Consider the following 14,675-nt stretch of genomic DNA (forward strand, 5'->3'; position numbering starts at 1 on the left):
TTATAATGGTGGGAATTGGAGCAGCTGGCTTGTTTTGGCTGCCCAGGGGAGGCCAGGCAGTGCCCTCACCACGTGCTCCACTGGCCCTTGGAGCTCTAGGCTGGGCCTGGGTATCCTCCATAGGGGCAGAAAGAAAGAGGCTCCAGCTGCTCCCCGCTGAGCTGGGCTCTCCTTGTTTCACAATGGTGTAAAGGAAGGGGATTGCCTGACAAAGGATCAGTCAGCTGCTGTGCACAGGAGTGGGGATTTCTGTGGGGTGATTTGACCAGAGTAAAGACAGAAAAGCTTGTTTTGCACACTCTTTGCTTGAGTTGCAAGGATTGAAGTTGTGGCTCTCAACGTGGGAAGGAGGGAAAAGGAATGTTTAAGTAGTCAAGTCACCAATTCTGGATATGTAAGTCTCAAAAATTACAGGAGTTGTAAAAACCCAACCAAATCAAGCTTTGTAGTGCTATACAGCAAATTCTTATGTGCACAGTTGTGGATAGGTTTTCCTGCTCTAACAAAAAAGTTTGCAAATTAAGATTTTATGGCAATTGAGTGAAAAATACTGATGTGACTGCTTGTAGTATAACTTCTTTCACCAGGAACAATTTTCCATGCTTAGTCAGAAAGGTAAATTCTGGCTTTGCCATTTTATTTTTGCTTCTCCTCTATGGTCTCCTTTAGTCTTTCCCAGATTCTGCCCAGGTTGATGGATCCAGCGCTGGCAAAGCCCTCGGCATCACTCTGTGGTGGCTGAGGGGTGACACTGGTGGGGCTGGTCCCTGGCTGGGTCAGACCAGTGTGTGCAGGAGATGTTCAAGCCAATCCATAAAATAAACAGCATTTCCCCTGCCTTGAATGGCAAAAAGTTGGCATGTTTATAAACGTCAAAAAGTTTTAACAGAACAAATATTTGACTTTAAAAAAAAAAAGGCTTTTAATAATTTTTAATAGAGAATTTGTTCTAAGTATCAGACACTGGATCTCTGCTTCCAAGTCAGGATATCTGTGCAGTGGAATGGCATGTAATAGAAGAGATTAACTCCATGTGACCTCAGTGTCACCTTTTCAAAATTTGCAATAATTATATACAGCAGAAATCAAGCAGGGATGTCTGCAACTGGAGCTGTAGAAAATAATTAGTGGTCATTTATCATCTTGGTCCCTAAACAAGAAGCAGAAAAATGCTCAAGAATCTCTAAGAAAAATATTTTCAAACAAGATTTAGTTTCATACGATCTCAGAATGGTTTTTCTTTTTTCCTCAATAGAAGTAGTCAACACATGAAAAGCAGTTGTGTGAAAACAGCAGCATGTGAACAGCAGCTGAGAAGCTTGATAGTTTCTTAGGCAACGTAAGTGCTTTTAAGACTATTTCTTTGGAATATTTGTCTATGGTAAAGATTAACCATAGGCCAAATGGACGTACAGTGCCTTTTCAGTTGTAATCGAAGAGAATTTTTCTCCCACCATTTGGCTTACTTTAGCTATGGGCATTGTTATGTTAATTTGCAAATACAAAATATTTTCAGTCTCTTGTCAGTAAAGACACGGTTCTGTTGGCCTGAAAGCAAAACTGTGTTTTTTTTTTCTTTATGGAGCATAAAATTGAAGTACTATATTTTTCATTTTTGCAAAGAGAAAGTTCTATAAGAGTATTTGTTAAGATCATGTAATTAGGAACTTGCTCAGCACATAGTTTTGGGAAATACACTTGGTATGCACGTGCACAGCTGTTCTTAAATACGGAACAAGTGGGAGCTTAAAAGCCCTGGGCTTACATGGTTGATCCACTATTGGTTTGAGATTTATTCTGTATTATTTAGAAGGTATGACTTGGGAAGCAATTACATGGTTCTTTCCTTTCATGCCCACTCTGCATTGGCCAATGAATAATTTCCTATATTTTAAAATTGGAGATGCAGTTTTTCCTGTCTCTGAGCTCAAACATCTCATTTGCATATGTAAATGATGTTTGGAAAAGGTAAAGTGCATAATACTAGATTAAAGAGCAAAATAGTTAATAGGTTGTCAAGTGGTAATTTTTCAGTTAATGTCCTGAAAACAGCAATTTTGTTTACCTTAGATATGAGTGCCATGGGCTCCTAAACTGTTTCAACTAAAAAAGCCAGTATTTAGATACTGTTCATATTTACTTATTTTCTTCAATTACTCTCTGTCATTTTATTTGCTTTTTGAAGAGGCAGACAACAAATCTGTCAGCTATATCGATATTAATTATCTGTTACTTAAAATGTAGACTCAATAATCTAGTTTTAGGAAATGTCTTTTTAACCCTTTAACACTTTTCTATGGCTTTAAACCATATTTCAATTACAAAATAAATATGTTATTTTTCAGCAAAAAATAAACGGAATGCACATCTTGCCTTGTAAGTAAGGAGATAGGGAAGGGAAGGAAATGTCCAAAGCAATCAAATTTGTTCCTCATTAAGACCATTATCTGCCTTAATGTAATCATGTTCAAGTCCAGACATCCCTTAATCAATGCAGTCTGGACAGATATCACTACAGCTCTTCAGAAAGTACAGATAACACCAGTGTCAGTTGTCTGACTTGAGGAGAGGCTTAAACGTGCATCCAGAAAGCAATGAAACCAGGAGATAAGAGAGAGCTCTGAACTGTGTCTCTGGTGACACAAGTAATATAGTTCCAGTGGTAATTTTTTGATAGCTGACTGTACATTTTTCATCAATAAAGGCAGAATGACCAGAATGAAAAGTACCTGCTGCAAAGGCAGGGCTGAAATCTGTTCTGGGAGACTTGACAGTTAGTGGAGAGATCTTTAGGTGTTTCTGAGTAGCTTTGTTTGGGGACCAACACTTTTAACATTCTAGCAAAAGAAGAGTTAATTTTTTCCCCCTCCTTCAACTTTTAATATTTATTTTAACATGATTTTCTCAGATACCCAGGATTCTGGACAACTAGGCTGTTGTGTGCTCTGAAGGAGTTCTGTTGACAACACTGAGGGGTCAGGAGGCTGGAACTTAAGTACCTGTGTATTTTAGAGTGTAGAAGTGAAAGATCTTACAACGGGCCAAGGAATGTACAGTGTTCTGAATGGTGGTGTGACCAACAAATGGCACCTGACTTTGAGGTTGCCCCTGTGCCTTACACCTGCTGATGATGTGAGCCACGAGGAGAGTGAAGGAGCTTGCCCAGTGTAGGAGTGAGTGAGTGCCTCCCAGGAGATGCTGCAGTGTTTGGCCTTAGGTGTTCATTGGTTTGATTTTTTTCTTTTTAAGTCAGAAATTGGGCCAGTTGCACTGAAGGGAAGAAGAAGGCTTCTGCAAGTGTAGGAAATCTCATTCATGTGCACCTCTGAGAGTAATGACCTGCAAAGAGAATCCTTAAATGATAGGACGGGCCCCTGAGAGAACTGCTGGTGTTCAGGAAAGGATCTTGTCAACACCACCCCAAAATGAGATACTTTAATTGGAAGAAGTACAACTAAAATGATGCAGAAGAGGAGTCAAAATGGGAGAGTCTCTTCTAGTTGGCAGAACAGCAAGCCAGCTGTTGGCTTGGGACTCCTTCCTGCCAGATCCCAAAGGGAGCGTGGTCCTCCCATCTTTGCACTGCTCCTGTCAGACATGCTCTAAAAAGCTAGATGAAGCCTTTATTCCCAGTTCTTGTGCTGGATGTCAGGAGTTTTTAAAATAATGCATATGAAATGGATGTTGTTAATACAGGTGCTGCTTTGTGTGGCCAGCTGTCTTAACACTAATCCTGCAAATTTCTATCCTATGGAATAGGACTAGTGCCTAGATCTGCATTTCTAATCACAGTAATGAGAGTAGTCACATGCAAAATCCTGCAGGGTTACAAGCAAAGCTCTGAATATGTTGCATCTGAAATGCTGGTGAGACTGCCTTCTGCAGTTATTTATGCTTGGTTTCCCAGGGCTTACCAAGGCAGAAGGTGGCTATAGAGCAGCTATTACTTCTGCTTTTCCCTTTCTTCTTACTACCCCTTAAGTTAGACCTATTCCTAGACCAGCAATATTGATCAAGAGCCTGTTGTTGTGTATGCGATATTCCCAGGATGCTCTCTGTGATCCCCATTACAGTTTGTGCTCCTAGAACCTCCCAGAGGAGTAAATTTTTGAAGCAGAATTCTTAGTTAGAATAAAAAAAGATTTTGGGTTTCTTAAAAAGAATGAATAATTTCCTCTGTGACTTAATAGACCCAAGGCAATGAATGAATGTTTTCTCCCTTTACAGATGAAAAATATGAAAAGTCCTGTGCGATGTTAGAGTGAGAGTCTTGGACAGTAGATACATTTACTATTTGTGCAAGACTTTCCTCTTGTCCTAACACCAATGATGGAAAGAGAAAGAACTTGTACCTTGATAATAATTCTACTGGAACAAAGATTCTGTATGAGGGTGTCCAAGAGAGAACATCTGTCATTTCTCTCTACTGAGTTTTTCTACCTTCCTCTCTGAACCAGGCTTTTTTCTCTGATGGGAAGTTACGAGTGTAATTCCTGACAGCCCTGTTTGTTTCTCTCCTGTGATCTGGAGGAAGCACAGAGAAGGACCATGGCAATAGCTGTGGAAGAAAACTTAAACTACATCTCTTGTACCCTGGTATTTGAATGATCCCTCAGTGCTGTTGCTGCCGTGCAGGTTTAATGCTCACCTTGTGAGAAATCATTCTGTCTGGTTCTTCTCTGAGCTCTTACTCAAGTAAGATTGCCACTGCAGGGCTTGGTCCTTTGGATCCATTTGCTTTTCTGTGCCTGACATGATTTGTTTAGGGTCGGAGAGGAGCCAGCTTCATGAAGTAGGAGTTGCACTGTGAATTTCAATAACTTATCTTCTTGCACTTTCTGGCTGCAGAAGGATGATAAAAACATTGCCTCAAGAAGTCTTCACCACTGACTCCCGGTTTCTGAAAGAAGTTCAGACTTTTCACCTCTTTTTCTTTTTCCTGGGGAAAGAGGGTTGGCTTGACTAAGTTTAAAGGTACAGCACAGCTGGATCAGCAAGGGTAAGGAGGTTGATGCAGGGTTCTTGTTATTACTGTTTCCAACCACTGATTAACCAGAGGAGTGTAGGTACTACACTATATTTTATGAATTTGCTGAAGTGCACAGGGGTGATGCTTAATTAAACCTTGGTGATTACAGACACTGGCCTCAAGCACAAACAAAGCTGCAGCTGTTTGGGGTGATGTGGCTTGTGAGATCTCTACTGCAAAGACCGCACTCACTGCCAGAGGGGAGTGAAGGAGAGAAATAAATTGCTACCAGAGCATGATGCACCTTGCATGGGCCTGGAGAGGAGAGCAGTTCATTCCACAGCTCTCACTGGAGTGCTTTGTAACAGCCAGCTTTGGAAGGGTGCATGGAGGAAATTGAGATGTAGCCAGCAAACCAAGATATTTTTGCTTTTTACTACTTGGATGTTGGTTGTTTATGTTCTTCTTTTGTAATTGCTTTTTTGTCTTGTACGCTAAGTTATTTAGGAAGCAGCCTACTTATTAGATGCATCTCAGAAAAGGATTAAATTGTGGTTTAGCCCTCTCTTTAGAGTGTGAGTACATGACTGGATATCCTAAAATATTAATGGATTTCAAGAGTTTAGGATGAGAGGAAGTAAACCAGGACAGATCAAGGACACGTTGTGACAGAGAGGAAACAGAATGGATAAAAGAATTTAAAATACCAAACCAGTGCAAATATTAAAAAAAAAACATAATAGCAAATGGAATTTGATAAGGAGTTGATAGGGAAAGTAGGATTAATGGGGAAGCTGAAATAGCTGTCATAATGATACCAGTAGGAAGACACGGATGTATTTCCATATAACAATCTCTTTGTAAGCAGTAATTTTTGTCTTTACTTAAAATAAATGTTGTCTATTACTACATAAATATAGGATGTACATGAACAAGCTGGAAAACAAAATTATCCTGATGAACTTCTGAATTTATCTGCAAAATTGAAAAAGCATTAGTATCACTAGTATACCCCAGTAAAGCTAAATCTGGCAGGTAAGCTGGAGCAAGGCTAGGGTTTGATTCTTAGTTAGTGTGTATGGCTAAGAACTGGGCCTTTGGTGCTTCTTCTGTTGTTTTATTTACTTTGCTATAAGATTTGTAAACTTGCTTAGTTTTCCTGTGCCTTTGTTTACTCATCTTTACTTAATGAAAGGAAGATTCATGCTGAAAAAAACAGACAAACAAAAAAACCAAACAAAAAAGATTGTGAAATTCATGGGTGTGTGTTTTAACTTCTAATGTTTTCTTATCACTAAAATTTGTTTTAACTGCAGGTATGCCTTCAAAATATTTTTTATTAGGAGAATTGCTTTATCACCTTTAAAAATTCTTAAAATCGTAACATTTGAAACTCAAGGATTTACATCTCACGATCTTTCAGGGTTGCCTACTTTCCTCTTGAGTCTCCAGGTAAGCAGTTTTAGATTTCTGTGCATTAGTTAAAAATCAGTGCACCAGAGATCAGTATTCTCTCGCTGCTTTATCACAGAGATAGTATTTACTTTGTGCAAGTTTCTTCTGCCTCTCTTTTCCTCTGTTATATGGGATGAAATATTTTGTTCAGGGCACTGCTGTCTTCAAACCCTCTGCCCTAGTAAGAGACATTCAAATATTATAGGGACAGAACATGGGAAAACTGACACAGACAATGCCACGAGTTAATGTTTGATTCCCATCTCCTGTAAAAACCCAACCAGTTGAGACAGTAATTTAACATTGGAGACTTCTGCAGAGACTTGTTCAGATGTGCTTTGCTTAAATTTCATTCAGGTTTGTGTGGTTTGAAATAACAGCAGCTGAACATGGATTGACTGAGGACTCAGGAATGTGAAAGCCTCTGGAAGGGGCAAGGCACAGGCCATAGGTTCAGAGCTACTTGAGAGAAGAACAATAACTATTCAGAGCAGAACCTGAACTAAAAAAAAAATATACTTTTTCTTCCTCTTGTCTCCTCCCTCTCGCCTGGAATTTTGGTTAAAGGGGTGGGAAGGGGGTCATCAAAACCAATGGCAATATTTCTTTGAAAGTGTTCATTGGCTTTGGATGCTCTTCGAAAAATATTTTTTTCTTTTAAAGCAATGAACTTTTCCCCCATGTGTCGCGACGGAAAGCTCTCAGACACCTTAATGTAAGAATCCAGGAACTTCGTTTATTGAAGATTGACAGCAGCTTAATATACACTCTATAATAGGCTCATGAATATTACAAGGATTAGGCTCCTTATTGGTACACAGTTAGGTGGTGATATCATCTTAACTGCCTTTCATTGTTTACACAGGTGGCTCGTTAAGGGTCTTTGTTTTGGTAATGCCAAGCTCCTGTTTTTCAGCTCAATTTAGAATGCCCAAGGACATTGCTGCTTTCTCACGGCCCTGCTATCTCAGAGTACTCACGGGCCTAGCCGGACTGCGTCTTATACTTTAGCAGTTCGTCCATGGCCTTAGCCATGTTCATATGTCCTCGCATTTCTAACCAAATCCTCTATACCCATGTATATGCAAAGAAGATTGTCTTCCTGTCTCCTTTAATTGTTTGACAAGACACTGAGGAAGTGTGAAGATGGCATCTCCTGAGGACAGCGTAACAATAGAAATGAAAAGTGTTTTCCCGAAAGTCTGATCTTTTCCTAGCCAGCAATTCGAAATGAAATTTTGAGAGATAAGTTAAGAAAAACATAAAGAGGAAAGTCTTTATTTCCTTGCTGATTCCAGACTTTTATAGTCAGAAAGCAAGGGAAAAGAAACCTAGTGGGTTAGGGATGACCTAGGAAAATGGATGCAAGGAATATATTATTTGTGTGTGTGTTTTTCCCAGGTTTTCAGACAAAGTAAAATGTGTGTTTGAAATGTTCTGTGAAGGATCACCTGGCAAATGCTTTTAAATGAACAAAACAATACTATTTCCGCATACTCCTACAGCTTAGAAAGCAACTGAGAATATGCTGTCTGTGTGTGTTCGTGTCTGAAAGGGAAAGCCTCTGTTATTATAGTAATGCTTCTTTTAATTTTTACATATATTACAGCACTCCGATCATGTCTTTTATTATAGTAAAACATTAAAACATGACTGGTAACTATGCTTTAGCAGTAAACCTTCGTATAACCCGAAAAGCAAGACATTTTTAGTGTGGTTTCATCATTCCTTATTAATACTATAAATGGGGACTATAAATTTCTCTCTTCTACAATATATGTAATAAAATACTTAATGGATTGTGAATGACATGTTATAAAACTTGGCATTAGGTACTGCAATTTATATTTAAATGCATCTCAGGCATAAATACATGCTCTATAAATAGAAAACTCTTTGAATTCACAATACACATAACCACTCATTTAGGTGTAGCAGTTTGGATGATGAAATCATCAGATAGTAATTTATTTCTGCAGAAACAGGTATTTGTTGTATTCTGAAGGGAGCCCCCCCCAACTGCCCTAAGTAAACACTTCCAGGTAGGAAAGGATTTTATAAAAACTAGAGGTGTTGTATATATTCCTAGCAGGATTTTAGTAACCTATAAACAGAATCCATAATTTAAAAAGGACCAAAGAAGCCTAACTGCTGCAAGTTAAACAATAATCGTGGGGAACTTCTTCCAGGAGGAACCAGAAGAATCAGAGCAGGAGCAAACAGTTTTTCAAACGTGTTAAACTTCTCATTCAGCCCCGAAATGAGGGCTGAAGACTCTGAAGGACAAGTATTTGTGAAAGTGGCCTTTTGCTATGTTTCCAACATGCAGAAGACTGAAGCAGCACTTGGAAAAAGGCCACTGAGTACATTCTAGATCATTCCCTTCAGGATTTTCAAGTGAAGACAGCCAAGGTATTTGGATGGGTTCAGGTTTGAGCCCTTCTTCCTCTTGTGAGAGGGATTAGTAGCCGTACCCCTGAAACAAACCACACAGAATATCTGCAGCACAGCTCAGACATGAATAAATGAAATCATTGACCTGCCTTATTGCCCTCACTCTCTGTCTGCCTCTCCTTGCCAGCTGTGTTCTGGGGCTGTATCCTCCTACCTCTTCTGCAAAGGCTAGAAAACAGTGCTTGTAAATTAATGTTAGTTTGGGGCAACAATTGGAAACAAAAGAGGTTCTTGTACAGAACAGGTCTCCTGCATCGATTCTTCCAATTTTTGCAGGCCCTCAGTCTTGCTGCTGCTCGAGATAGGGAATTCAGGAAGTAGCTTTTTCAGTAGCTTGAGGCACAGAAAGGCTACTAAACAATTGTTTAGTGTTTCTGTGTTTTCTGGTAATATTTTCCCTGGATGTGTGCAATGTGCTGTTCTGTGTGGTGCAGAACATCGAGAGCAGCTGCGTTGCAGAAGGTTCCTAATGCTTTAAGCTTCTGTGATGTGTTTCGTATTGGGCTGAACTTGTTCCTTGGGGAGCCAAGATTTGGGGAAGAAAATATAATTAAAAAAAGCATCAGGGAGGCAGGGAAGACAGAAGGGCTGATTTCAGAGTTATCTGAGTGGCTGTTTCTGCCCTGCAGAGTGTGGGTGCAGTATACAGAGATAAGGTGTGAGCTCTTGGGCATGGGGAAGGTCTCTTTTGTGAGATCATTATAAGGGGTTTTCTCCCTTCCCAGACTTGTTTTCTTTAATGAAACTGGGCAGAGATTAATGTATTACCACTGCAGATGTTATCACTCAGATACTACCTCCACCAACAGCAGCAGTGTAAAGGAACATGAGGAAACTATCGGGTGATTTTCAGGAGCCAAAAAAAAAAGAATAAAGACCAAATCCAGCAAAATGCTGGCCAGAAAGGCATTTTCCTTTTGTCTCCGTCCTGGAAGGGAAAGTTAGAGGAGAGGTAATTTATCTGGTCTGTGGCTCTAACTCTTTGTTATATAAACCTGTTGTGTGGTTTTAGCCAGCAATACCTCTAAACACTAAACTCACTGGTACTAACTCTGCCACTGCAAAGATACTGAAAGAGGATGTGAAGTATTTTCATTTTCATCAGATTGCAAGTACTTCTCTTGAGCATCAGTAATAACTAAATGTCTTTTTGAAAGGGCTCTCCAGAGGGTGAAAGATAGTCTTCTGTGAATTTCCACTTTAGTATATTACAGACCTCTATTTCCTTTTTACAATTACTCCAACTTGAATAAATTGACGATTTCTTTTTGAGATGAAGATCATTCTTGAGCACAGAGATTAATGTTAAAGCTTTGATCCTGCAGGTCACCTGATGTCTGAGGCATTTGCAGTAAAAGTTATGTCCCCTGCATTCCTGGGTAGAATCCTCAGGATTTCTACACAAAAGGTAGAACCTGTATGGCACCAGTCCTGTGAACTCTCATGGTACCACTGAGATAATCTCTTTGGTATGTCTCCATTCCTTTATTTTTCAGACTTTCATTACGAGGAGTAGTGTGAGATGTCATTCAGTCCCCAGCAATGCCTGTGTGGAGGTATTTGAGTGCATCAGTAACCTCACACTGAAATGGAAGACCACAGTACTTTGATCTGGGTCTAATAAACTTTCCAGTATTTCTACAGGACTCAGGGAAGACTCCATCTGTCTTCCCTGTTCAGCTGATCTGACTGTCCAAAGCTTGTCCCTGCAAGAGGACAAGGGTTAAACCAGCTGTGAGATTTCAGTGCAAAGGTAGATCTCGAGTAGAATTTCTGTCCCATTTCCTTCAGCAGAGGAGGCTGTGGGAGAGAAGCTGCTGTTTGACTGATGTAGGTAAATTTGAAAAGGAGTGGCTGCTACCCTTTCTGATTGCATCTTTTCCCAGATGCTCTTTTTCTGTTCCCTGGTTCTCTTATTCTGTAGGGCTGATACATAATTACTTATTAGATGGCCTGTAAGGTAACTGGATTGGTTGGACTCCCTTTCCTTTAGGGGGAAGGAGTGCAACCAAGCAGGCCCTCCCAGCAGCACCCTTCATGGCTCAAGAGGCATGCAAGCACCAGAATTGAATTAATTCCAGATAACCCATCTTAAGGCCAAAACAAAAACTTGTCAAAACAAACCAAAAAAGCGAGTACTTTTCTTTTCATTAATGCTGCATTTCCCCTGCTTGGAGCTGGTTCATTAAACTGAAAATTGCTCAAAACAGGCATCTCTGTAAAGAATGCTTGGAGCAAAATTAATTAGTTTTGCTAGGTTAGTAATGCACCTTGCTTGGACCGGAATTAAAATTATTTTTTCAATAAAGCCACGACACTTTTTATCAGAATTGTCATTAGTTGTAGGAAATAGGAGTGTGAGGGAAGAATTTGTCAAGTCTAATTTATTTATACAGTGACCCTAAAAATTACTCATTTGCCTCATGAGATGCAGCAAGATTTAAAGTAATATCTGAACATCACCTGAGCAGTGCTGATGTCCTGATGTCTGTATCCAGTCTGAGGAATTTCCAAGCCATCCTTTCACCTTGTTAAGAAATAGATGGGTAAATCATGCCTAAGGGCATTCATAAGATGTTGAAAAAAAAATTTAATCTGACCATGGTCATGTTTGCTGTTCTTTTTTTTAATTTAGATTCATGTCCATTTTTAAGTTTCAGTACAGTTTGAAGAAGAGCTTTATTTTGTAAGAACTGTTTGTGAGTGGTGATCCACTGAGAAATTTTAATTCTGCAGCTGTTTCTTTGATACTTTAAATGGCTGGGTTTGATACTTTTGAGTGGCTAAGGCAAAACACAACTGCAAGGTCAGATGAGTAAATCCTCTTAAGAATTGGTTTTTTGTTCCTGCAGTGGATATCCTCAGAAAACTCTTGAGTGCCACAAAATTACCCATCACAGAAACTAGGTTACAGGGAGCTCATGGAGACAACACCCTGCTAGGTATTTAAAGCAGTTCATAAGTTTCCAGCTGGTGCACTGAGAATTTTGGCTGGAATTTCCAAATAGATTCACTTAATGATCAGTGCTTACTTCTGGTAGCATTCCTAAGTATTTTTTTTTAAGTGAAAAATGAAGATATAATGTGTGATAACATCACTTTAGTCTCATCCCATGAGAATATTGTCAAATTTCTAATTCTGACTGCAGTTCAGCCTTATCCTGGTTGTCTGGTTCCCTCTGTGAATAATTGAGATGTTGCTGTTGCATTTTCAACAGAAACAGCATGGTTTGGGTTTTGGGGGAGGGGTTATTTTTGTTTTTCTCAAAGACAGCTTTTCATGATTTCTTCCCACCAACAGTGCTCTTGCTTCTCATGGCATCCTGACTGTGTCTTCCTGCTTTGTTTGGTTTTTTGTAATCCTCTCCTTTTATGTAGATCCTGGTGCTGAATTATACTTTTTTTGCGTGGCATTCTGCCAAACACAGAAATATGGGAATAATAGGGACAGTAAGTATCCAAAGTATTTATCACTTTGGACAATTTTATTCCTGCTGGAGTCCCTAATTTCCTCTTTTTTCCCATCTCACCGCTAATCTCTTATTTTGTTGTTTGATATATTCATTAGACTATGGTGAGGCTTTCCCCCTTTTTTTCTTCCTCCTGCACAGAGAACATTTCTGCTACAATATCTTATTTTTATGCTGTTGATCAGCTCATTATCTCTCTCTCGGTAACTAATATCTTTTTAGTGTATTTAGACTTCTTTCATGGTACCAGATCCATGAAAGGAATAGACACTGTTTCCTCACTCCACTTTTACTATCACACTTCTGAAATTGTTCACCCAGTTGAAAGTATCAAATTCCTTAACTTAAAAATCATGTTCCCTGTGTAGATTTAGATGTCCCATCAATCTGACAGGATATTTCTCTTCATGGGCGACTCCATGGGGCCAAAGGTACAGCCTAAGCCACGTCTGCACAGCCTGAGCTTGGTGGGAAAAGTGTTTTTCCTGTGTTTTCTGTCCACAGGGGTGGAAGAATTACCATCCAGAATTCTCTGTGTACCTATCTAATCACACAGTAACTGAGAAGTTACAGGTGATGTGACAATAGTCAGTACAGAGATATTCCAAGGGTTTTTCTGGTGATTGCTGTTCCCTTCTCCTGCTCCAGCTTGGCAACACCAACATGCATGAAATGGAACACTTGTTTTAGTGTGATAGGAGACGTATCCCAGGGTTTATCTGCTGCATTAAAGCCAGTGTGTCCAGCCTGGTGTCTGAGCTCAGGGTACAGCTAACACAAGAGAGGGAACAGTTTGTTTGGGGTTCGAGGGCTGGCTGCAGGCAGGGGCAGAACTGTGTGAGGAGTTGATTTTGGGAGGGAGCATGGGTACTTTGGGTGAGCTGAGTGATTTCTGATTTAAAGATTTTGAAAAGTCTGTTTTCTCATTTAAAGGATGCAACAGTTCTACTTTTTTGGTTTTGCTGGAAAAGCATTTACTACCAGTGGTGCTAATTTTCAGTATTATTTTTCCTGAAATGAAGTTTAATTCAGTAGTTCTGAAGGTTTGCGAACAAGACTCTGTTACATCTCTATCAAGTGACTTCTAATTTTCTGTAAACATTTTACAGCTGTATTCTCACCCAATCTGTCCAGTTGCTGTGGTGCCAACACCTTGCCTTGTGGTGCAGCAGGTGTTTCACGAGGCAGGCAGTGATTTCAACCTGCTCCCACTTCACGCCAGAGACCGTGACAGCCCCGCTCCTCCTTTGTCACTACAGGCTCTCTTCTTGTCTCCAGATTGATGTATCCATTTAATTAATGGCTTTGGGAGGGTGTTTGGGTCCACAGATGATGACAGGAAATAGGAATTTGAGGGGGGACACTGTGTGGGAGCTCCTCTGCTCTTGTCCCACTCACTGTTTGTTGCAAAGCGATTGTAAGTGATGTTAATTTAAGGCACTTGGCACAGGATTTGAAAAGGGAATACATGCACTTGGCAAGCACTAGTTCTTGGAAATCTTGCTGCAGAGTAAAAGAAACAGTAACTCCGAGACAAATCTATTTATTTGACACAAACTGCCTCCATGAGAATTTTCTTAATACGATCTCTTCAGTGAATGCCTTTTTGTTTGTTTTATAGTATTTTGTCTTTGAATGGCTTAGTGTTTTTTGCAGAAGTGTGTTGTGTTTAGGACTACTTGACAGAGGTTAATCCTGGAGGAAGATATCAGGTCTGCTTTTCCTGTGAGTTGGGGAGGCGATAGAAATGAGAAAGGAATTGAAAGTCTTTAAAAACAGGACATAAACTAAAAGAAAATAGTCTGACATAAATAGTTGTGCTAACTAGGGAAACTGAGAAACATCAGAAACTATGATCCCTTTTATTATGTGGGTCAGAAATGTAGAATATTTTTGTCAAAGCAAATGCAATATTACACTTTTAATTGTTACTTTGACAGTGAAGGTAAATAAATTGCTTATGACTCATTACTCATTACTTGCTAGGAAATGTACTGATTGTGGAAAAAATCTTCGGTGATGAGCGGGGGGATTGTTGAAAATGTTACCATGTTGTGGGTGATTGACATCCTTCAAAAGCTGAGACTTTTTAAGTGGACTTTTACACTGGGAGTATTAAGTAAATAATTAATTACATGGATAATTCACATTTACTCCTAATAAACTGTAATTGATGTGTAACATGTGAAATATGTGTTCTAAATATCAAGCAAGAATAACAGCAAAACCAAAGTTATCACAAGTAACTAGCCAAGCTCTGTGTTTGAGGAAGGAGTGCTAAAAAGGTTAACGAACACCTGTAAATGCAGTTTTGCCTTCACAGTGGG

At 39.6% G+C, this 14,675-nt stretch overlaps 1 long non-coding RNA gene across 2 annotated transcripts in view; it reads left to right on the plus strand.

The window, feature by feature from the left end:
* Window positions 1–14,675, plus strand: part of LOC116790415 — a 181,472-nt gene that overhangs the window by 21,402 nt on the left and 145,395 nt on the right. The gene's annotated exons all lie outside the window — the stretch shown is intronic.

This window comes from Chiroxiphia lanceolata, chromosome 8 (assembly GCF_009829145.1).
Source record: "Chiroxiphia lanceolata isolate bChiLan1 chromosome 8, bChiLan1.pri, whole genome shotgun sequence".
Lineage (NCBI taxonomy): Eukaryota > Metazoa > Chordata > Aves > Passeriformes > Pipridae > Chiroxiphia > Chiroxiphia lanceolata.